Genomic DNA, 25,057 nt, shown 5'->3' on the forward strand with positions numbered 1-25,057 from the left:
TGGAGATTCACAGCGCCATGCCCCTGCACCTCACTGACACCTTCTCGTCATTCTGGAAGCACAAAAGGGCCTTAAAGCAGGGGTGAGTGGCTGGGCCAGCCAGTGTTCCCTTCTGCAGCAGCAGGAGAGATTCAGCTGCCTCCCAGATGGTTAGCAGAGCGCCCACTGCTAGGTTTTGTTTCTGCTGGTGGTGCACATTCACACAGGCCTCGGTGCACATAAAATTATTCTGCACATGGTTGGAAAAGGTGAGCGAGAACATTGGCGACAGCCCCAAGCACCTCAAAAATCCCCAGATTGGTTCCAACATCCTGAAATTGGTATTTATTTGTTTTTAAAGAAGACTCGTGGGGTTGGATTCCTTTGGCTGTCTGGTTTCAGAGCCTCCAAGGTCACCTTCTCGGGCTCTTCTCTGCAGCCTGGAAGCCTTGAAACTTACTTGAAACACAAAAGCAATCAACAAGAGAGACGAGAGTCTCCCATCATCACCTGGCTCTGGGAGCTGGCTCTGTGAGTACAGCATCCCATATTGCAAGCCTTGTGATAAAGACAGGGAAGCTGGTAAAGGCTTTGCCCACCACTGCCTCTTTTTCTCTACTTCCCAAGAACTGCTAGCTGTTCTCGGGGGATTGGACAATGGGCCCTAGCTGGGACTTAAAACCCAGCTGGGATTCCCAGCCCGTGGAAGGGAGAAGGTTATGGGCTGGGGACTGACTGGCTCAGCAGCAGTACGACGGAAAGGGACCTAGGGGTTATGGTGGATGAAAGGCTGGATATGGGTTAACAGCGTGCCCTTGTAGCCAAGAAGGCTAATGGCATACTAGGGTGCATTAGGAGGAGAATTTTGAGCAGATCTAAAGAAGCAGTTGTTCCCCTCTATTTGGCACAGATGAGACCACATCTGGAATATTGTGTCCAGTTTTGGGCCCCCCAGTATAAAAAGGATGTGGATGTGCTGGAGCAGGTTCAGCAGAGGACAACAAAAATGATTAAGGGGCTGGAGCACAAGACCTATGAGGAGAGGCTGAGGGATTTGGGCTTGTTTAGCTTTTACAGAAAAGAAGACTAAGGGGGGATTTAATAGCAGCCTTCAACTTCCTGAAGGGGAGCTCTAAAGAGGAGGGTGAGAAACTGTTCTCAGTAGTGTCTGATGGCAGAACAAGGAGCAATGGTCTGAAGTTGAAGAGGGAGAGGTGTAGGTCGGATATTAGAAACAACTACTTCACCAGGAGGGAGGTGAAGCACTGGAATGTGTTGCCTAGAGAGATGGTGGATTCTCCATCCCTCGAGATTTTTAAGTCCTGGCTTGATGAGGTCCTGCCTGGGATGACTTAGTGGGGGTTGATCCTGCCCGAAGCAGGGGGCTGGACTAGATGACCTCCTGAGGTCCTCTGCAGCCCTGGGATTCTATGATGCTATGAAGGTGTTATGTTTCACAGCATACCTTGCAGGATCATACTGGGATAAGTGAGGGAGTGGGCAGGTGCAGCCCACCCACAACTAAAAGGTTCCCCTTAACAGGGGGATCCTTTAAAACAGCACGGTTCCCAAATGAATATGGGGGACTACTAAAGAAAGAACAGGAACGGGTGCGGGAGTCAAAGGGCTAAAATAAGGAAGCCGGAGGGGGATACTGAGTAGAGAGTCCCAGACAATGCCCACTGCTCCTCGCAGATGTGGGAGTGAGCAACGTAACATGCCTTTAGTGCTTAGAATTCAGAACAGCCACACGCAGGAAGCCTGAACAAGATTGAGACAATCCGGCCTTGCTGGGCCCTAACCCCGAGAAGGACAACTCCCTGCACCTTCTTGTAGGCAAGCTGGCTGCTGGCTTATACCCGATCTGCATGCTTGCTTCCTCACAGCTTCCAGCCTCAGGATTTAATAGCTCACAGAAGCACTTGCGAAGCTTTTACTCATTAAGCCCTGCAGAGCCTCCTGTGAGGCACACTTGTTCCTCTCGTTGTACAAGTGGTAAAACTGCAAGCAGGAAGGTGGAATGAGGGCTACCGCCCACACTGCTTCCTTAGTAGGCACCATATTCCTGGTCATTTCTACTGACAACGCGCATGCCTTTGTGGAGGGATGTTACCTGGCCAAATGTAAGCTATCGCGACGCACTGGGGGATCGTGGGAGTTTCACAGGGGCTCGTTAGACGTTGACGTTTTCTTCTACAAGCTGGATTTCAAAAGGCCGTTTGGAACTTCCCAGAATCCTCCTGCTGATGTTATGGGCTAAGTACCTAGGCTGCTGGTGGCCTTGACCCATAGCCTGGGGGGCCTCTACCTTGCCTACAGCTCCTCCTTGGCACCTTGAGCAGTTGCTAGGGGAGAATTTGTTTGCTTGGACGGTCTCCACTGGGTTAACTGTAAAGATTCTGTACAACATAGCATAGAAGTGGATCAGAACCTCACATAGCACCAGGTCTGCTGACGGGGGGAGCGGGAAGAAATGTGGCAGTTGCCCTCGGGGCCGGTGTTTCAGAGGGGCCCCAAGCGTTTGTAGAAGTTTCTGTACCATTTTCTTGTTACCTTGTATTAAGTCTCTACAGCATGTGCTTATTAAGTCTTTTTACATGGAAACCTTGTAACTGCTGTACCATTTTCTTATTAACTTTGCATATGTATGTATGTATATGTAGTAGAAGTAGTAAGCATCTTCCACTCCTACATCTTGGAGCATAGGCCATTGACGATCATTCGTCAGCATCCCCCGTCCTGGGTGATCTTTTCCAGCTCTGACCAGACGTATCCCGTCCTTTTAGTGTCTGCCTTCAGGTCTCTACACCAGGTGTTTCTTGGGCACCCTCTTTTCCTTTGTCCTGGTGGGTTCCAGCTTAAGGCTTGTCTTGTGATGGTGGTGGTCGGTTTTCTGTGGCTATGTCCAATCCATCGCTGTCTTCTCTTCCTGATTTCCTCTTCATCAGGAAATTGGTGAGTCAGATGTCACAGGTCTTGGTTAAAAACAGCAAGAAGTCCGGTGGCACCTTACAGACTATTTGGAGCATAAACTTTCGTGGGGAGAAACTCATTTCGTCCGATCCATGAGTAGGGGGTTCCAGAGCACTGGTCTTGGTTGTTGATGATGTATGGCCAGTGGATTTGGAGGATTTTACAGAGGCAGTTATTGATAAATGTCTGGATTTTTGGACAGTCCTCTGTGTTGTTCTCCAAGTTTCTGCTCCATCCAGTAGTTTACATCCATATGGATATAGATATAAACTTTGTATGAAGTCCTTTTACGTAGGAACTTTGCATTAAGTCTTTGGTATCAAATCTTGGTATAACAGTCTCTAAAAATAAGTAAGGTAAAGAGAACATCTTTGTACCAGATTTAATCTCTCCCCTTTTATTTAATTGGGTGCCCCATTGAATGAATGAGGTGTGAATGAGAAGCATGAAAACTCAGCACCTCCAAACAGCTGTGGCATTCGGAGAGCAGAATAGGACCAGATCCAGGGACAGTAAAGAATTGTCAGGTGGGGAAGACCAGACATATGGACCAGCCTGAGGGCAGATTCAAAAGTTCCCTTGGAAGAGGAATGTGGCAGTGCTGAGGCAGAGCCCAGAAGAAGGTGCCAGGGATGACTGACACACTGATGAACACAGCCAGGAGTGCTGAGGTTTTCATATATGCATAGGGTGACTGACTGGTGTAGAGTTATACGAGAGAGAGACACCACTATATTGATCTTAAGCAGCTTGAATGAATCCAGTAACTATCCTGGCCACATCATGATCAGCACATAGATATGCAAGTAGAAAGGAAACATTTAGTTAGATGTGATCAGGTTATTTTTATTTGGGATTTGGGGTGGAACATTCTAGGCTGGTTAATTATTTTCCCCTGTTCTCTGTAACTTTTAAGCTGAATCCCAGGGAAGTAATTCTCTGTGCTCTAATACTGATAATCTTTAGGTGCTGTAATTACCTCTAGCAACCAAGTATGGTTATTTACTTCCTTGATTTACTTCCTTAATTCCTCCACTTAGGAAGGAGCAATCCATTTCGCACATACAGAATGGGAAGTGACTGTCTAGAAAGGACTGTGGCAGAAAGGGATCTAAGGGTTGTACTGGACCACAAGCTAAATACAAGTCAACAGTGTGATGCTGTTGCAGAAAAAACAAACATTATTCTGGGATGCATTAACAGGTGTGTTGTGAACTAGACACAAGAAGTCATTCTTCTGCTCTACTCTGCGCTGGTTAGGCCTCAGTTGGAATATCGTGTCCAGTTCTGGGCACCACATTTTAAGAAAGATGCGGAGAAATTGGGAAGGGTCCAGAAAAGAGCAACAAGAATAATCATAGGTCTAGAGAACATGATCTATGAAGAAAGGCTGAAAGAATTGGGCTTGTTTAGTTTGGAAAAGAGAAGATTGAGGCGGGGCATGTTAGTGGTTTTCAGGTATTTAAAAGGGTGTCATAAGGAGGAGGGAGAAATCTTATTCTTCTTGGCCTCTGAGTATGGAACAAGGAGCAATGGGCTTAAACTGCAGCAAGGGAGGTTTAGGTTGGACATTAGGAAAAAGTTCCTAACTGTCAGGGTGGTCAAACAGTGGAATAAATTGCCTAGGGAGGTTGTGGAATCTCCATCTCTGGTGGTATTTAAGAACAGGTTAGATAAATGTCTATCGGGGTGGTCTAGACAGTTCTTGGTCCTGCCATGAGTGCAGGGGGCTGGACTCGATGACTTCTCGAGGTCCCTTCCAGTCCTAGGATTCTATGATTCTATGATTTTTTCATCTCCTGTGAATAAATTACTTCTTTAAGGTAATGGTTTAATTCCTGTGTCCTATCGGAGTGTCTGTGTATAAGCCTAGACCAGCAGTTTCCAGCCTTTTCCAGATGGGGACCCATTTTGACAATTCAGGAAGACTTGGTGACCCAAGGCAGCTCAAAAACAGGGGTAGGAGGGATGGGAGCAGGGCCATAATTAGCTAATTCTGTACCTGAGGCAAGAATATAACATTGTGGCTACGTCTACACGTGCAGCCAACATCGAAATAGTCTATTTCGATGAATAACGTCTACACGTCCTCCAGGGCCGGCAACGTCGATGTTCAACTTCGACGTTGCTCAGCCCAGCATCAAAATAGGCGCAGCGAGGGAACGTCTACACGTCAAAGTAGCACACATCGAAATAGGGATGCCAGGCACAGCTGCAGACAGGGTCACAGGGCGGACTCAACAGCCAGCCGCTCCCTTAAAGGGCCCCTCCCAGACACAGTTGCACTAAACAACACAAGATACACAGAGCTGACAACTGGTTGCAGACCCTGTGCATGCAGCATAGATCCCCAGCTGCCGCAGAAGCAGCCAGAAGCCCTGGGCTAAGGGCTGCAGCCCACGGTGACCATAGAGCCCCGCAGGGGCTGGAGAGAGAGCATCTCTCAACCCCCCAGCTGATGGCCGCCATGGAGGACCCAGCAATTTCGACGTTGCGGGACGCGGATCGTCTACACGGTCCCTACTTCGACGTTGAACGTCGAAGTAGGGCGCTATTCCTATCTCCTCGTGAGGTTAGCGACTTCGACGTCTCGCCGCCTAACGTCGAAGTTAGTGCCGCTACTTCGAAGTAGCATGCACGTGTAGACGCAGCTTGTGCCCCCTCATGTTTATATATTCATATGAGTTATTTCATAGAAAAGGGGAAAACACATTAATAATAATAAACTAATAACACGACATTTATGATAGTTAATTATTATGTTATTACTATAGTTCTTCTGCGTTGTGGTGGGGGAAAGACCCTCAGCCCCAAGTTGCTCCCCTTGGCTCCACCAGCTTAAACCCTACACTCAGAGGCTGGAGGGGCCGCGGAGGAGTCACATCAGAGCCTGGGGGAGTCACACTCTGAAGCTGGGGGGGAGATACAAACAAAAAAAAATCTGACAAATCAGCTACATAGGGGCAAAAAGAGGCAAGAGGGGAAGGGGGATGAAAATTACTTACTTCAAGAGTCTGTTGAGTGGCTTGCCTGGGATGCCAAGGAATATCAAAGGTGGAGAAGCTGTCTTTGTAATGCGCAAATGCTTCTCTGTTGACGGAGGGAGCTGCTGGATATGGCTGTGCTAAGGAGCTGCAAATGGCTTCTTCAAGAGCCAAGTGCAGCTCTGAGCTGCTGGCAACTCTACATGAATCTAAATAGTGACCATGTTTAGGTCCTGACCCATAGGTTGGGAATCCCTGCCATAGACCCTGGAAGTGCCTGGCACTGTGCAGTCCACCTGGCAGGTCTGCCCTGAGTGGGGAGCCTATCAGCCCTGGGAGACCCAGCAGCGGTGACAGGTTGGCTGCCACACAGTAGAACCTATCAGTCCCAAGAGGCTGGCTCTTGGCAGGACTCCCGGGACTTTCAGGCACCCTGGTGTGGTGCTGCAGACCCTGAAACACTGGGACACCAGCCTGTGGCTCTGTCAAAGTTTTGTCGAATGTGCAATACCAGTGTCAAAATATTTCAGTCCAGTGAAGGGCATTTCCTGGCAAAATGTCATTTGATTCCCACCTGATTTCTAGCTCTGCCTCCAGTGGCCAGTCGTGCCCTGAGATGGGAAGGAACTCGGCCAGGTTGCAGGCAGCCAGCGATAACACCCGTCCTGGCCCCTTCCAACCAGGTTGATACAAAGGTAACTTGCTTCTTCGCCCGCTGTTTCTCCAGGGCTAATTTCACCCACCACTGAAATGCGGCCACCTCTGAGGTGACAGGCAGCTGCTGTTTAACAGTGTGCAACAACACCACGAGCTGCTGCTATTCTGTCAGGGTGGGTTTTACACGTCTTTGCACTGGTGATTGCACAAGGGGATGGAGAACCAGCCCAGGCCCTTGCTGCTGGCTGCTGTACCAGTGCAAACCTGGCTTTCCATTGGTGCAGCCCCGGGCGTTAGAAGCCATGGAAGTTTGGTGCCCAGCTCCGTCCAATACTTTGGAAATCCCAGCGCAGCTGTTTGCACAGAAAACAGCAGTTCTGCAGATGAAGACAGACCCCTTTGTTGCCAGGTGTCCCCCAGGCATTGCTAATATGAACAGGCCCCAGAGTTTAATCTTCCCCGTATTAATTAGCCCTGCCGGGCCCCTCGTGCTGCAGGTGGGGAGGCCAGCCCCTCTGGCACAGCCAAGCTGTGTGGTTTGTGGTTTTCCTTATTCTTGAGTCATGGCGGTTGTCTTGGCCCCTCAGGATGGGAACTGAAGACCTCAACTGGCCTCGAAATAGGAACAGGGCCCTTGGCTCCTTGTACCTCCTCCATGCATCTTCTTCCTCCTGCTTCACCGTTCAGCCTCCATCTCTTTACCCAGCCTTTGTTCCAGAGGACTCATGGCAGCCTGGCCTCTCAGATAACGCAGCCTAGCAGAGGAAACCAGACAAGTCAGATTGCAACAAGCTCAGCTGGGATCTTGAGGTGCCACTGTCATAAACAAAAGACTAAGGCGTGTGCATGTTGCAGCCTTTGTAATATTCCTGCCCCTGATCTGCTAAAATCTGCTGCAAGCAGTGTGTCTGCCCCAGGACTATGGATGGGATGTGACCCAAGAGGGTTTTCTCCCTCTTTGGTAGCGGTGAAAGCGAGGCCAATTTTGGCTGAGGCGGCAGAAGGCCCTGGACCAGCATCTCTCTAGCAATGTGACATTTCCATTGGCAAAGCCCCACGTGTGGGGCGAGAGGAGATGCATGGAGCAGCAATGGCTGGTTTGCCTTACGAAAAGCTCCTGTTTCTGTCGGCAGGGGGAGCTCCGCTGTTTACAGGCCCAGGGAGGAAAATCCTCCTGATTCTTTAAAACCACTGCGGGCCAGATCCTAGCAGGTACATCTCCGACTAGCACCACCGAGACGGATTCTGGTTCGCGCAAAGGCCCTGTAACCAGCCTCGGTGATGGAAGTGGGACGAAGAGCCAAAGCCGAGGGGGTAAGTCTGATTTGCATTGGTAAGTAAGGGTCAGAAGGGGGGAGGATCCTCTTTTCAGTCACCTCTCGAAGGTGCAAGTTGGGTTAGTGAAACAGGCACCTTTTGCTGCCTGGGTTCTAGCCCTGACCCAGTGGCCTGTCATCCCTTTCTATGGAAAGGAACTAGCATTGTCAGGGCTGGTGAGCGTCTGTGGCGCCCTTGGACTGAGCTGTGGGTGCTCTGTGCTGGAAAGGGAGGGATCGCTGGTCTGTACAGAACCAAGCACTCTTGAAGCCCTGATCCCTAAGCCCCTTTCATTTCCATCCTAGTGACTCCAGCCACTTCAAAGCACCATGGCTCCTGACAATCAACTTTTCCGTGGGGGCCCCGAGCATGGCTGGAGTTGTTTAACTTTAGACACCTGCCCTAGCAGAGGCTGGCCCCGTGTCTCTGAAACTTGCTGCTTTTCTGTGAAGGCAGCCTGCCTGGGACGGCCTGTGTCTAGGGCAGATTCCCTGGGGGCAGCTCTGATGTATCTCAAGGGGTCCCTGCACCTACCACTGAAATGCTGCCACCTCTCAAGCAACAGGCAGAAGCTAGGTAGCAGCGTGCTGTGATAGCGCACAGCAGCTTGGGACAGGAGGTGAATTCCATGCCCTCTCGTGGAGGGGCAGACACAATTTGGCAGAGAGACGACAGGGAACACTGTGGCTCTTTGGAGGAAAGGACCATGGGATCTTCTGAGACCTTAACATATCACTCTTCTGAAAAGGTACAGAGGTCCACAAATTGTTATGAAGGTTGGCAAATCAGAAGAGCAGAGGGGCGGCAGGAGGGGTGTGTGGGGTCCTTAAGGGCTCTTTTACATACTTGGTTTTATCTAACTTTTAACTTCCCCACCCTACACCCCCCTCCTGCTGCCCCTCTGCTCTTCTGATTTGCCAACCTTGATAACACTTTTCCTGATTTGCCAACCTTGACAACTATTTTTGGACCTCTGTGCTTTATGTGATGAGTCTGTTCTGGTATGGCTATGGTCTGAAGAAGTGGGTCTGTCCCACGAAAGCTCATCACTTACTAAATTACTTTATTAGTCTTTAAAGTGCGGCAGGACTGCTTTTTTGTTCTGATAGACTACAGACTAACACGGCTGCCTATCTGTCACTCATCTGAAAAGTATCAGAGAGGGAGCCGTGTTAATCTGTATCTTCAAGAACAACAAGAAGTCCTGTGGCACCTTATAGACTAACAGGTATTTTGTAGCATAAGGTTTCGTGGGCAAAGGCCTCATGCATGTGACGAAGTGGGTCTTTGCCCATGAAAGCTGATGCTCCAAAATATCTGTTAGTTTATGAGATGCTACAGGACTTCTTGTTCTCATCTGAAAAGTGTCCCCCAGCAGCACCACCTTGTGGCCTGCTGGGGCATTGGCTCAGCTCTGTGCAAGGTCAACACCCAAGCCCTACTGGTGGAGACTCAGCTGACGGTGGGCGTGGGGAGGAAGCACCAGCTCTCGGATGGCACTGCAGGGGTGAGCGAGCCTGGCTGTGCCGCAAAGGGCTGGGAAGTGAAGTGAAGTGAAGCCATTTTCCAGTGCAACAAAGCTCCAGGGCAAGGCAGGAGGTGAGGTCTCATGTGGTTCATGACCCACCTGCTTGTGGCATCGGCCACACCCTTGCCAGTGCTACGGTCTGAAAGGAGTCCTCCTGCAAGACCAACCCTGTTCCCTTTATCATTCCACAGCCTGGCTCCTTAAAGAGGAGGGTCTAAATATCCCCTCCAGGTGTCCCCATCACAAAGGACACCGTGCCTATTAGCCTGGTTTTATTACAGGGGCTCCTGGCAGCTGCAGCTGAGGTTGGGGCCACAGGGAGACAACCCACCTCCCTGGATGACACAGACAGGGAGTGTTAAACAGTGACCTGGGTGGAGTGCTGCTTATTTATCGAGGTCATGGGGGAGGCCGAACTGATCCCACTTCTGCAGAGTCACGGGGCACATACCCGGCTGTCCTGCTAAAGGGAAGTTCCCACACCCATCTGCCACCTTGGGCTCCCCTGGGCTATTTTTTTCCTGCAGGCAACAGCTGCCCTGGTTAACGTGCAAGATGAGGACGTCCCCATGCCCGGCAGTTGGATCCTGCAGAATTCCAGCGACATAAGAATGTATTTGTCTGCACAGAAAAGAGGGACCCCGGTGCTTGGAACTGGCTGGAGTCGCTAGGAGAGAAGTGAAAAGGGATCAGGGCTTCAAGAGTGCTTGGTGCTGCACATACCAACGATCCCTTTCCAGTGTGACACACCCACAGCTCAGTCCACGAGAGCCACAGACGCTGGCCAGCCTTCAAAACTGGGTTTTCCGAGGGGCCCGAGCGTGGCCGGAGTTGTTTAGCTTTAGACCTCTCCCTTGCAGAGGCTGGCCTGCAGTCTCTGTGGAGCTTGCTGCCGTTCTGATGCAACTGTGTGCCTGGGACTGCCTGAGTCCAGGGCAGATTCCCTGGGAGCAACAACCAGCACTCAGCTCCTGAGAAAGGGCAGGCACTTGCCCAAGGTCACACTCTGTAGTGGGTCAGCAGTAGCGCTGGGAATAGAACTGAGCAGCTAAGAACTGCCTGAGCAGCTGGATGTTCCAACCATTAGACCGCACTACTGCAGTGTCCCCCTCCCCCCGCACCTTCTTGCTTTAAACAAGTGACCATTATGACGCAACTCAGAGCGCAGATAAGAGACAAACAGGTGTATCCAGTGACTTCGGGCTGGACACAGCTCCTCGGTCCCTTTGCCTGTGGGCCCAGTGTCTTGCAGGAGGTGCTTTCAGAGACATCCCTCTGGGACCCTCCAGAGACTCCAGCCTTGAAAGCTGAGTCCCTTTCAGTGAAAGAGATGGGAGGAGATGGCCTAAAAGCAGGAGTCCCTGTAAGAAAAGCAACAGGACAACAGAAAGAAGGCAAAGAAAGAGGACAGATGTATCACACCTCAGCTTTGTCTGCCTGGACGACCCTTTCCTGGGAACCATTCAGGCCAGTACATTTGGATACAGGTTTCTTTCTTTCCCCTAACTATTTTGCAGAGTAACAGAGAGACAGCCGGGCTAGTCTATATACTATCAAAACAAAAAAGCCGTCCAGTAGCCCTTTAAAGACTAACAAAATAATTTATTAGGTGATGAGCTTTCGTGGGGCAGACCCACTTCTTCGGACCCGAAGAAGTGGGTCTGCCCCACGAAAGCTCGTCACCTAATAAATGATTTAGTTAGTCTTTAAAGGGCTACTGGATGGCTTTTTATTTTGCAGAGTTGCTGCCGAGCTTTTAAGCAGTCCTCCTGTTGCACCCCAGAGGTGGCTGCATTTCGCTGCTGGGTGAATGATCCCATAGTAGTGCTGTGCAGCTGTCAAGGAGTTACATGCAGCGTGGTGACTAGTACAAGGCCAGCTGGGTGGTTCTATTTGCTTTGAGGGCAGAAGGTATTTTGGATTTGCCCTTAATTTTTCACTGCGTCAGGCCTGGCATCGCTTGGACAGGTGCAGTGCTGGCTGGCTCTAGAGAGGCATAACCACAGTAATCTCCAGTCCTGTGTGCACAGGAGGACAAGATGTTCCCTGCCCTGTGCCTGTGGTCCTGGGCTGCCTCTAGCCGATGCAGGAGCTGAATCCAGCCTTCCTGCGGGATTGATGTCCTTGGGGTGGTGCGGAGTGGAGCAGAGCCTGAGCGGTGACATCTACGTGCATCAGAGAGACCGGGCTGCAGAAAACAGATCAACGCCTCCCTCAGCACCACTGAGGCTGTGCGGGATAACAGGAATGGGTAGCAGAGGATCTCTAGAGATGCTGGGTCAATTCTCTGCAAGGTGCCTCTATGACCGTGGCCAGCCACTTTGCTCAAGTGGGGGGGAAATCGCCCTACCCCACAGGAGGGCTGTCAAGAGACATAGATTAAAGAAGGTGAGGAGCTTGGATACTCCACCAGGTAAGTACTTTAGACAGAAACTGGTTCATTGCCCCATAGACACAGCTCCCAACTGCACCTTAGCTCTGAGGCGCCCATCAGAGTGTGTCTGCAGCCTGGGGTGGAGTTAGGTAGCGCCACATGCTGGGATGGAGCAGAATCACTCACCTGAGGCTTGGTCCTGAAAGGAGCCTTCATTTATTCGCTTATGGGCTGTCGCCTTTGGAAACCAGGACAGAGAGGCCAAAGGGACTGATTCCTCAGAGACCATCTGGGACAGTGCAGAGAAATGTGCTGGCTCTGGGACATGCAAACGGGCAGTTCCTGCAGTCGCTGCAGCTGTGGGCCAGGGGCTTTCCCTACGGCCTAGAGAAGTCACAAAGCCACAACGTCTTGCGCCTCTTTCTCTGCAGCTGTATCTCTCCGGACAGGCCTGGGGGAGCTGGGATTGGTGGCCACACACACAGCTCTGCTGCAGATTTGGCCCCGCCTCCCTATCCCTCAGTTTCCTCTTCATTACATAGGCGGGTCCTGCTGCTAACTCGCCAGTGGGGTTGCGAGGGTTAACTCAGTGACATCTGTGAAGCCTTTGGGCAGAAGGGGGTAGAGCATTGCTGTCACTGCCGTCCAGCTCTGGGCCCCGTTTTGCAAACACGTAGTGAGTGTCAGGAGCTGGCAAGCAGAACAAGGCCGGGGAGAGGGTAGAAACTCTCCCCATGGTGGGAATGGAAATGCGATCCCTTGAATCCCTGTCTGGCCCGCTAACCATTGGCCACCACAGCCCCGAGAGACAGGCAAAGCGACACTACTCCAGCAGCATGACAAAATGACATGGGAGAGGGAAAATATTGCTTGATTCCAGCAGCAGAAAGGACCATTGTGACCCTTTTGTCTGACCTCCTGGGTAACACAGGCCAGAGTAGAGCCATCGACCTGACCTGAAGCTGATGGGACCAGACAAGAAGGGCCGGCCTGATTTCCAGGCTGCATTTATCTCACTTCCAGCATCTGATCCCATCCCACCCTTGCTTGCTAGCCTGAAGAGCTCATCATCAAATTCCTGTTCCGTGGGTGGGGACTTACAGCCAGCCCTCAGCCTTCTCTTTGTAAAGCTAGACTGAGCTCCGTGAGTCTCTCTCTATTAGGCAGGTCTCAGAGGAGTCCTGTGGCCCCTTAAAAACTAACAGATTTATTTGGGCATAAGCTTTCCGTGGTGAAGTGGTTTTGACCCACAAAAGCTTATGCCCAAATAAATGTGTTAGTTTTGAAGGGACCACAGGACTCTGCATTGACTATTGGGCAGGTTTTCTAACCCTCTGACCATTTACTTGGCTCTTCTCTGACCCCTCTTCAATTTATTCACAGCCTCAAATTATGGGCACCAGAGCCAGACAAAGGAGTCCAGCAGCGATGGCCTCAGAGCCGGGTGCAGGAGTCCAGCAGCGATGGCCTCCAAGCTGGACACAGGCGTCCCAGCAGCAATGGCACAAGATCAGCAGTGGACCCTCTTGGCTCCTCCTTAAGATTCCCCCATTTATACATCTCAGAATCACGTTAGCTCCTTTGGCCGCAACATCACACTGGCCACTCATGCTCAACTGATCATCCCCCAACTACCCCAAATCTTCCTTCGAGTCCATGCTTCCCAGGGCCAAGCCCCAGCCTGCAAACATGGCTACACTCCTTGTTCCTAGCTGCACCCCTTTACATACAACCGTGTTAAAATGCACAGGGGTTCCTTGAGCCCAGTTTATCAAGGAAGCCAGCTCATGTGACTGTGACCCGTCGTCTGCATGAGCTGCCTCTCTCACTTTCTGGGTGTCACCTGAACATTTGATCAGTGATGGCTTCATTTTATTCCAGGTCATTAATAAAAATCCTCGCTAGCATCAGGCCTGGAGCAGCTCCTTGTGAACATAAGAAAGAACATAAGAACAGCCATACTGGGTCAGACTAAAGGTCCATCTAGCCCAGTACCCTGTCTGCTGACAGTAACCAATGCCTGGTGCCCCAGAGGAGGTGAACTGAAGACAATGATCAAGCAAGTTGTCTCCTGCCATCCATCTCCCGCCTTCGACAAAAGGCTAGGCACCATACCTTACCCCTTGCTAATAGCCATCTATGGACCTAACCTCCAAATATTTATCGAGCTCTTTTTTAAACTCTGTTAGAGTGCTGGCCTTCGCAGCGTCCTCTGGCAAGGAGTTCCACAGGTTGACTGTGCGCTGTGTGAAGAAAAACTTTCTTTTATTAGTTTTGAACCTGCTACCCATTAATTTCATTTGGTGTCCTCTAGTTCTTATATTATGGGAACAAGTAAATAACTTTTCTGTATTCACTTTCTCCACACCATTCATGATTTTATATACCTCTACCATATTGCCCCTCAGTCTCCTCTTTTCTAGACTGAAAAGTCCCAGTTTCTCTAGCCTCTCCTCATATGGGACCCGTTCCAAACCCTTAATCATTTTAGATGCCCTTTTCTGAACCTTTTCTAATGCCAATATATCTTTTTTGAGGTGTGGAGACCACATCTGCATGCGGTACTCAAGATGTGCGCGTACCATAGTTTTATATAGGGGAAGTAAGATATTCTTTGTCTTATTTTCTATCCCTTTTTTAATTATGCCTAACATCCTATTTGCTTTACTGACTGCCGCTGCACACTGCGTGGATGTTTTCAGAGAACTATCCACTATAATTCCAAGATCCCTTTCCTGATCTGTTGTAGCTAAATTTACACCCATCATATTATATGTATAATTAGGGTTATTTTTCCCAATGTGCATTACCTAACATCAGGCCTGGAGCAGCTCCTTGTGGGACCCCGCTAGGAACACCCCTGCTCAATGAGGAATCAATGTTTGGTTACGCTTGCAGACCCCTAGCCCTTAGTCGGCTTTGAACCCGTTGAAGGAGGACTGGGATCATGGAATACTCTTCTGATTTTTAAATCAAAATATCAAGTGGTACCACCTTCAGTGCTGTGCAGGAGTCCGGCCAGGGGCAGGAAAGCTCAGGTGGACAAGCAGTCCCCAGTCCTTTAGCGGAGGGGCACAAAACCACTGTTGTTCCCGGGGCTTGGATGGATCCCAGGGCCTGAGTGTTTGAGAAAGGGCCTGGGCTGGCCTTGCTCCTTTTCGCCTGGCGCAGGAGGGTCTCACCCCAGGTGGCTTTTTCATGTGCTCGGGAGGCTTGTAAAGGAGGAACTCAGCCTCTGGCCGCAATAGCTGTGTCTACACGTGCACGCTACTTCGAAGTAGCGGCACTAACTTCGAAATAGCGCCCGTCGCGGCTACACGCGTCGGGCGCTATTTCGAAGTTAACTTCGACGTTAGGCGGTGAGACGTCGAAGTCGCTAACCTCATGAGGGGATCGGAATAGCGCCCTACTTCGACGTTCAACATCGAAGTAGGGACCGTGTAGACGATCCGCGTCCCGCAACGTCGAAATTGCCGGGTCCTCCATGGCGGCCATCAGCTGGGGGGTTGAGAGATGCTCTCTCTCCAGCCCCTGCGGGGCTCTATGGTCACTGTGGGCAGCAGCCCTTAGCCCAGGGCTTCTGGCTGCTGCTGCGGCAGCTGGGGATCCATGCTGCAGGCACAGGGTCTGCAACCAGTTGTAGGCTCTGTGTATCTTGTGTTGTTTAGTGCAACTGTGTCTGGGAGGGGCCCTTTAAGGGAGCGGCTTGCTGTTGAGTCCGCCCTGTGACCCTGTCTGCAGCTGTGCCTGGCACCCTTATTTCGATGTGTGCTACTTTGGTGTGTAGACGTTCCCTTGCAGCGCCTATTTCGATGTGGTGCCGCGCAACGTCGAAGTTGAACGTCGACGTTGCCAGCCCTGGAGGACGTGTAGACGTTATTCATCGAAATAGCCGATTTCGATGTTGGCTTCACGTGTAGACGTAGCCAATGTGTGGAGGGAGAGCAACAAACAGCCTCTTGTGTGGGGAACTGGCTGGGGCCCACGCCTGGCGGGAGGCTATCAGGCCTGGCCATCCTGTTGGTTTGCCTTGGGACTGGCCAGAGAAGCCATCCTTCTCCCTCCTTCCCCCGCCCAGCCCTTGGGGACTGAGGGTTGATTCCACTCTCTCCTCTCAAGGCTCCGCACCTGGATCTCTGCAGATCAAGCTCCACATCCCTCAGGGGAAGGATTCCCCAGCTGGCACTTTCACAAGCCAGGATCAGACATGGGACTGGGGCTGTCCAGGGCTTGCTGAGACAGTCTCTGGCTGCAGCTGCTCTGGGGCTGGAGGCATTAAATGGAGAAGGGAATGCTGGAGGGCCATGGCGTCCTGCACCTGCTGAAGCTCCAGGCTGGCAACCCTGCACATCTCCTTCCAAGAGCTGAGCCAGCTCCATAGAAATCCTGTGGGGGTCCCTCCCCTACAGCCCCTAAGGGGCCAGGTGCTCGGTGACTTTCCAGCTCTCACAGCTGTGGAGGGAAGCCCCAGAACAGGGCTCAGGTGTAACTGCAGCAGCAACACTATTTGAGCCCATGACTCTGGCAGGGGGGAGCTGCCCTGAGTGTAACTGACTGTGGGATGCTGCCTGAGCATGCGGAGAGCCTGAACCCATTGAGGCAGGGGGAAGGCACTTTCCCACAGGCAAACGACAAAGTGATGCTGCCTGAGTCTGCAGGCAGCCTCCACCAGTGGCTGCTACAGCAAGAGAGGAAGGTACCGGGCCCCACACCTGCCCCGTCACATCAAGTTCCCGTTGTTCTGTGGTGGGGACCAGGCAGTCACGTTCAGCACCACTGGGGGTGGGGTCAGTGTCCTCGTTTCAGAGGGGAGGGAAGCCTCCCAGCCACTCCAGGCACATTTGTGTGGGGCAGGGAGGCTTCTGGACCCAGCGACTGCCTCCTTTAGATGCATAGTAGGGGTAGCGGAAGTCTGGGTCGCCTGTGCAAGGGGATCTGTCTGCCTGTGGTGTCAGGACCAGGAGCAGCACGTTGGTAATTGAAGGCATCTCACTCCGGGCTCTGAATAATTATGGACCCAGCAAAACCCTGGCCCTGGTTTGGACAATGAATCCTGCTGTCTGTATTTCAGAGCAGTGTCATTGGGCCCTGCAGTGCCCCCCTGTCCAGTGCCTGCTGTGAGGTGGAGCAGGCTGATACCTTTCCATCCGAGGGCTGGTCAGTGTAGCGAGTTGTGTCAGCCCTCAACACTGTTTCCTTTGTTGAGGCTGCACTGACCCCTGGTGGCACCTCTTGGGCAGTGGCCACATGCGTAGGAAGGTGCTTCGGCCCTGCCACATCCCTCTGCCACTGGCCTGGGTCTGCCTGAACCCTCCGTTTTTTCCAAGTGTTGTTCTCTCTGTGTCTGTCCCTCTGCAACCTGCCCCCATTGGCTTCAGTGAGGGGCTTTGGCTGGAGGCGCTACCCACAGGATCAGGCCCCTTTGCTCTCACGCGGCGTCAGTTTTATCATGACTTTTCCCTGACCAAAATTTTCTGGGTCTGTTTCTCAAAGTCGAATCAAAGGGGCTTTAATGGCAAGAAACAAATGTCCCTTTCAGAGCTCTGGGAGCTCAGAGCCCAACAGATTAAATCAGGCTTCTTGCTTTCCGACTTTCTATTCGCTTTCTTTCTTCCTTTTGTGCCTTTATCTTTTCCTCTCTCTCATTCTTCCTCTTGCTTTCTTCTTCTGTCTCCTTGTCACTCTCTGTCACTTCTCTCATTTTGTCTTTTGAATTATTGTTTTGCTATGTTGTCATTTTTTTCTTTCTCGTTCGTTTTTGTTCTTACTCCCTCTCATTCATTCTCAGCCTTTTGAAGTGCTGCTTCTATTTTGTTTTCTTTGTTTCTTATTCTAGCTATTTAACCCTTCCTTCCTTCCTTCCTTTCGTCCGTCCGTCCGTCTGTCCATCCTAGAATCAAAGGGCTGGAAGAGATCTCAGGAGGTCATCAAATCCAAACCCCTGCTCAAAGAGGGACCAACCCTAACTAAATCATCCCAGTCAGGGGTTTGTCAAGCTGGGACTTAAAAACCTCCAGGGAAGAAGATTTCACCACCTCTCTAGGTAGCACATTTTAGTGCTTCACCACCCTCCTAGTGAAACAGTTTTTCCTAATATCCAAACTGGACCTCTCCCACTGCAACTTGAGACATTGCCCCTTGTTCTGTTGTCTGTCACCACTGAAAACAGCCTGTCTCTTTGTTATTTGTAATCCCCCTTCAGGTGTTTGAAGGCTCCTATCAAATCCACCCTCACTCTCCTCTTCTGCAGGCTAAATAAGCCTAAATCCCTCAGCCTCTCATAAGCCATGTGCTCCAGCCCCCGAATCTTTTTTATTATCTGCTGGACTCTCTCCAATGCACCCACATCCTTTCTATACTGGGGGCCCAGAACTAGATGCAGTACTACAGATATGGCCTCACCTGTGCCAAATAGAGGAATAACCTGTCCCCTAGGTCTGCTGGCAACGCTCATACTAATGCACCCCAATATGACATTAGTCTTCTTGGCTACAAGGACACGCTGTTGACTCATGTCCAGCTTTTCATCCACTGTAATGCCCAGGTCCTTTTCTGCAGACCTGCTGCTCAGCCAGTCAGTTCTCAACCTGAAGCAGTGTTTGGGATTCTTATGTCCTAAGTGTAGGACTCTGCATTTGTTTGTGTTAAACCTCATCAGATTTCTCTTGGCCCAGTCCTCAAATTTGTCTAGGTCAGCCTAGACCCTCTCCCTACCCTCCAGCGTATCTACCTCTCCCCCTAGCTCAGTGTCATCTGCAAACTTGCTGAGGTGCAATCCATCCCCTCCTGCAGGTCATGAATGAAAATGTTGAACAAAACCAGCCCCAAGGCCAACCTTAAGGGGATTCCACTTGATACCGATCACCAATCAGACACGGAGCCTTTGATCACCACCCAAAGAGCCCAATAATCTTCCTATCCAGTCCATGCTTCCTCAACTTGCTAACAAGAATACTGTGAGAGGCTGTTTAAAAAGCTTTGCTGAAGTCTGGGTATATCATATCCACCACCTTCCCCATCTCCACAGACCCAGTTACTTCATCCGAGAAGGCAATCAGGTTGGTCAGGTTCCCACCTTCCTTCCTTCTTGCCGGCAAGGGGATGTTACACCTGATGGGACAGTCTTGTGAATCTTGATTCCCTCTGGTCCCGATTCAGTTCTCCTTTCTGCAATCCAGCCTGTCCCCTGCCTGCCTGGCACAGTGCTGACAGCTGTCCACTGCATTTCCATGCTTGGCAGTGAGAAGTGCCAGGTGAATGGAAAGAGATGCAATGCAATGTGATGCTAAATGCACCCATGGAGCTGCATGGAGCAGACCAAAAGGACACAGGGACAGGACTATCCAGGGTCCCTGAGACTGCCAGGAGCATGGAGGAATGAGGGCCAGAGAAGGTATGGGCACAGCACAGGGCTGCAATGCAGCCAGCTCTGGGGTGGAACGCAGCCACTGTTTAGCAGGAACATTGTAAAGCTGATGAGAAGCCCACACGCAGCTGGAACTGATGCTAGAGATCCCATTGCTTATGAACCCAGAGCTGAGAGTCCGTGTAAGACTTGCTCCAGATTTTTTCCAGTTTTATCTAGTTTCTCAGCCCAAATGGGGGGAGCATGCAGAAGGCAGGGCAGAGCTGGTCTGTACAGGACAATGGTACAGTGTTGGGTGGGGGGTGCAGTGCAGGACACAGGACAGGGTTTGCTGCATGGGTTTGGTGCCAGACCTGGCCACTGAGACCGTGACGTGCCCCTCAGGTTAGCAGACAGGTCACCCTGCCTGCCCTGGCACCCACTACTGCTCAGCAGCTGAGTGCCGGTACCATACCCGGGCCGGTCATGCTGATGTGATGCCGAGGCTATGCTAGATTTAACCCCCCTCCCCATGCCAGAGCACAGCATCCGGCCCCAGCTCTGCCTTCAGCGTTCCCTGTCATCTGGGCACTTGTGCGTCTGCTCAAAATGTCAAGTGCTGCCCAGCTGGGCTCTTTGATTCTAAATGTGGTTGGTGCACATAGCACCTGCCACGTGCACATAACAATTATTCTGCATGTGGATGGAAAAGATTAGAGGGAACATTACCCAGGGCACCAGCTCGGTGCTGATCAGATGGGGCAGGAGAAGCCAGGCATGCTGCCATCTCGTCCCCTGCCACTGCAAGGCCTGGGCAGAGAGAGCCACTGTTGGAGCTGGGCGGGTCAGGGACACACGGAGCCAGGGCCAGAGCCAGGGCCTGCATTGTCATCGGGGGAGGGACCCTAGCGGGGGAGAGCATCCATGCCTGACTGACTGAATTGCATGGCATGGCATGGCATGGGAATCCTGATGTGCCCAACCCTAGGCACCCAGCACACACAGCCCAGCTCCTCTGCCATCCAACACCCTGCCCACAAGCCCCCTGTGCCTCAGCCTTTCCCCTCCCCTGTCTTGCCGCCGCTACACCACCCCCATGGTCCCTACCTCACTACTACCTCTTAGCCCCCTCAAACAGCCCATCCCCCTCGCCCGCACCCACCCTGACCCCTCACTCCTGCAGGGCTGTGTCCCAGGCCGTGCTGCATCCCAGCCAGGCTCATCTATGGAGAAGCATTCTCCAGCTGATTCGGGGCTTTGCGCTCACTAGCTGAGGGTGCTGACAGCCTTGCTCCGAGAAGGATTTGCGCTGCCCGTGGCGATGGAGGGACAGCGTCCCCTGTGCCCACTCAGCCCTGTTAAAAGCTACAGAGAGCAGGGCAAGGGGCTTATTCCTCACCCCTGTGGAAAGGGCAGGGTCACACGGTGGCAGAGCTGGGGCCAGCATGCAAGGGCAGGTGTTCCATCTCACCCGGCACAAGCAGGATACAGCCTTCAGAGAGGCCAGTGGAAGAGTTGAGGAGAACTATGCCCCCTCCCCTCAGCACTGGGAATAGAACCCAGGAGTCCTGGTGCCTACTTCTCCCCACACTAGGCAGCACCATTCCATACACCCAGCCTCTGCAGAAACCTGGGTAGCTAATAACGGCTGCCAACGCGTTCGACCCCCAGCTCAGGGAGGTTCCTTTGGGGCACATGAATTCCAACCACTCACGAGTCCTATACAGAAGGCAAAGATGAGAAGACCTGTGGCACCTTATAGAGTAACAGATTTACTGAAGCATAAACTTCTGTGGGGAAAGAAGTGGGTCTTTACTGACGAAAGCTTATGCTCCAATAAGTCTGTTAGCCTATAAGGTGCTACAGGACTTCTCAGTGTCTTTGCAGATACAGACTAATATGGCTGCCCCTCCAATACTTGCATAGAGCACAGCAGCTTTATGCACTGCCTGGCACCTCCAGCCAGGCAGCAGCAAGCAACACAAGCTGCTAAAACCAGCAGGAGCCTTGTGCCAAGCGCATCCCTCAGGAGGCCAGCACCGAGGCACGGCAGATGGGTTATTTATACACTCAGCTTTAACCAGGCCAGGACAATTTTAGCAGCTGGATTCTTCGCCTGCTCTTCCTGCCTGTCTCCTGTGACCCTCTGTGCTAGCGAGCGCCTTCCTGGTAGAGCAGTACGGGTGGCGAGGGATGGGCGGGGGACCAAGTCCTGCTACTCCAGGCTGGCTCTGCCCCTGGGCAGTACATGGATCTTTCTTTTCTCTCTTGATCTCTCCACAGAGCCTGGATCATTGCCCAGGGCTGAGCAAAGAACGGGTACCGGGGAACATCTCTGCCAGGCTGGGGACAGGGTGGCCCAGAGGATGGAGAACCCAGACCCATGAGTTCTCTTCCAAGCTCCATTTGACCTTGGGCACCTCACCTTGACTGAGTCGCCTCCTCAGTGGAAAGGGAATGACTCAGCTTGTAAGGCTGTAAGGGCCCGTTCTGCTTCCCTGGACCCCCCAGCACAGAAAGGATGTGGATGCATTGGAGACGGTCCAGTGGGGGGCAATCAGAATGATTAGGGGGCTGGAGCACGTGACCTACAAGGAGAGGCTGAGGGATTTGGGCTTGTTTAGTTTGCAGAAGAGAAGAGTGAGGGACAACTTCCTGAAAGGGGGCTCTAAAGAGGATGGAGACAGGCTGCTCTCAGTAGTGACAGATGGCAGAGCAAGGAGAAATGGTCTCAAGTTACAGAGCCGAAGGTCTCAGTTGGATTTTAGGAAAATCTATTTCGCTAGGAGGAAGGTGAAGCACTGGAATGTGTTACTGAGAGAGGTGGTGGAATCTCCATCCCTGGAGGTTTTTAAGTCCCAGCTTGACAAAGCCCTGGCTGGGATGATTTAGATGGGGTTGATCCTGCTTTGAGCGAGGGGCTGGACTCAATGACCTCCTGAGGTCTCTTCCAGCCCTAGGGTTCTATGATTCTATGACCTTAAGTCTCTCTTTCTGCCCCCACCTCCCTTTGGGTCTGTCTGGGCTATTTAGACTGGCAGCTCTTTGGGAAAGGGACCATCTCTCACGCTATGCAGTACCTGGCACAATGGGGGTCTAATTTCAGCTGTCCCTGCTATAATACAGATAATCATTCCTCCAGTTAAAGCTGTGAGATTATATGGATTTACCCCAAATGTTCCCCTCAGAGACAGCCCTAGCTGGTATTGTTCCATTAAATGCTGTGTGACTAGCCCCAGGCAAACAATAAACAGGCATCTTCAGTCCTAGTTAGTCTTATTTTGAACTGGAGGAAAATCAAAGAAAGGACAAACATAAAGTTCCCAGCAGAGGAGAGCACAGCATGGGACTTGCACCCCAGCAATGCAGCTTCTTGAACCAGACAAGGCAAAAGGGTGGCTCAGAATGAGCTTCCATGAGAGCCAGTGCCCTGAGTGCCGCATGGGGCTCCAGAGCTGGAAGCCGAGTCTTGCTAGTGTATCCTCAGCAATGATTCCCCAGGCCCAGCATTGTGGGCAGGTGAGTCTGGGAGGGGTAGATCCCCACCCTCAGAGCTGGGCTCAGGGACGTATGTTGAACCCTGCGAGGAAAAGATTGTTGCTTCTCTGGCCGGCAGTTCTGTCCACTACGGCTGCCTGCCCTTTGGCCTTCTCCTGCAGGGGGCCGTCACCCCAGTTCCCAGGCAGCGCTCGTTGGCACACTTGGATCACAGGACAGGGACCGGCAGCTGCTGTCTGGGAGGGAACCAGCAGCTCAGGGAGAGATGCACCCCCTCAGCTCAGCCTCCCCCAAAACAGCAGGTGATGGGATAACTGGGATGTGTATGCTCATGGGCAGGAGGAACAGACAGATAGCACCAGAAACAGGGTATCTGCTCCAAAAGGCTCAGCTCTGAGGTGTCCCCAGGGTGCCAGACACCTGCTGCCATCTGCTCATCTATCCTCTGGGCGGTGGAGACCCTACAAGTGTCCTAGGGGATTCAGCCAGGCTGCACCTTCACCCATTCCTGAGAATGGCAGAGTTTGGAGCAGAGGGGAGGCAGGAGGAGAGTAAGAGGAATTGAGAAACTGAGTGAGATGGGAGAGGGGCAGAGCTATGCCCAGGTTTTTAGATGTTTCAGGACCCTGCCCCACCTACCAGTCAGCCCCTGCACTAGTCATAGCAGGAGCTGTTCTCTCTCCTGCTTCTAAGAGCGTCGAAGTGTGGGGCCACACAACCACTCCAGACCTCTCAGATCCAGGCACAGCCCCCACCCTGCACTTGGGCACATGACTTCCTGCATTGCCCTGGCCTGGCCCACGGGAGATATTTACAGAAACAGGGCCAGAAGGAAGGTGCTTTGGGGGGTGATTGAGAAGAGCAGCTGTGCCCTCTCACTGACCGCAAGGGAAGAGACAACCCCATCCAGTGCTGGCAGATGACTCAGCTGCCTGGCCTGCTCCCCCAGCTCACGTGTGCTTTGGCAAACTGCTAGTTCAATGGGAGAACCTCCATTGACAAGCCCCCAGATCCGCCTGGTTGCACCTGGGGAGCAAACCTCTAACCTTCCCACCCCCAGGCCAGGCCACCATCTGCCCAGCCTGCCTGGGAAAGGCCTGTAGCATTTTCATTTCTTCTCTATATATAGTCACTGCTGGAGTGGGAAGCTGCATATTGAATGTTGTATGAAGAGAGAAGCACAGGGGCAGAGAGTTCTATAAATAGTCACTGCTCCTGGAGGAGGGTGTGGATAATGCACTGGATATAGAGAAGGGAGGGAGAAAGCTTCGTAAATAGTGGAGATCTGGGGAGCTCTGTGTGTGTGTATAAATATAGGCGGAGAGAGGGAAACTGAGAGACACACTGAGAGCTTTTTAGAAAGACCTTCATACACGTGACTTTGTTGTAAGATGCAGAGAAGGACTTGGGAGATGGACACTGAAAATTGTGATGGAGGTGTAAGGAGACATTACGCATACAGGGCAATAGAAAGAGATGCTGGACGGGTTGATAGAGTGAGAAATGGTGGACACAGAGAAAGAGAGAGATGGGGGTGGATAGATAGATAGATATAGATAAACATTCCTGTATGGATTGAAGGAGGGGTGGATAGAGGTGCGTGCAGATGGATGTGAGGTGAGGATAGATATATGGATGGATGGATGGAGGCATATGGGACAGATGAATGGACAAACAGAGGACAAGGTATGTAGAGACGAGTGGACGGATGATAGGGGAGCTGCACCTGAATGGGTGGATCCATAAGTACAGACTCTGGGAGCTGTAGTTCAGAGGTCTCCAACTTGCAGCTCCAGAGCGGCATGTAGCTCTCTAAGGACTCCTTTTTGGCTATAACTGCAAAGTATCAGAGAGGTCGCCGTGTCAGTCTGTAACTTCGAGAACAACAAGAAGTCTTGTGGCACCTTATAGACTAATAGAGATTTTGGAGCATAAGCTTTCGTGGGGTCTTATGCTCCAAAATCTCTATTAGTCTATAAGGTGCCACAAGACTTCTTGTTATAACTGCAAAGTAAAACAAACCAAACCCAAAACCAAAGCAAAGCAAACACTCTCCTCCTCATTTTCGATAAATGGTGAACGTCTAAAAGCCCCAAAATGAACAACTCATATCTCAATAGCAAATGATATGGGATCTCAAAACTCCCACTGATGTCCTCCAGAGACAGAGAAGGTTCGGGAGTGGAAGTCAGGAAGACGGTGGTACAAGCACACACGTACAGTATGAGGAAATAGAATATTTTAAAAGTTTGGGAACTGTCCTGCAGTAAACACGTATTGTGTTACAAATCATCGGGGTTTCAAAGAAGTCTGGTTTGATGTTACTTATTAAGGACCGTCTCGTATTCACATGCCTTGCAGCTCTTGAATTATTGAGGGTTTGTTTGTTTGTTTTTTACCAA

General features: G+C 51.5%; 1 long non-coding RNA gene across 4 annotated transcripts; it reads left to right on the top strand.

The window, feature by feature from the left end:
• The first annotated feature begins 1,915 nt into the window (after positions 1-1,915).
• LOC142003720 (uncharacterized) lies at positions 1,916-14,132 on the top strand. Of its 4 annotated transcripts, none has more exons than XR_012642878.1 (4): positions 1,916-2,102; positions 7,727-7,907; positions 9,966-10,905; positions 13,196-14,132. It is a non-coding gene; the product is annotated as an uncharacterized LOC142003720 (long non-coding RNA). The 4 variants fall into 4 exon arrangements; XR_012642876.1 differs by lacking the exon at positions 13,196-14,132 and adding an exon at positions 6,522-6,631 and having other exon boundaries at positions 7,181-7,907; positions 9,966-11,023; XR_012642877.1 differs by lacking the exon at positions 13,196-14,132 and having other exon boundaries at positions 7,181-7,907; positions 9,966-11,023.
• Positions 14,133-25,057: the final 10,925 nt, after the last annotated feature.

Source organism: Carettochelys insculpta, chromosome 30 (genome assembly GCF_033958435.1).
Source record: "Carettochelys insculpta isolate YL-2023 chromosome 30, ASM3395843v1, whole genome shotgun sequence".
Classification (NCBI taxonomy): Eukaryota; Metazoa; Chordata; order Testudines; family Carettochelyidae; genus Carettochelys; species Carettochelys insculpta.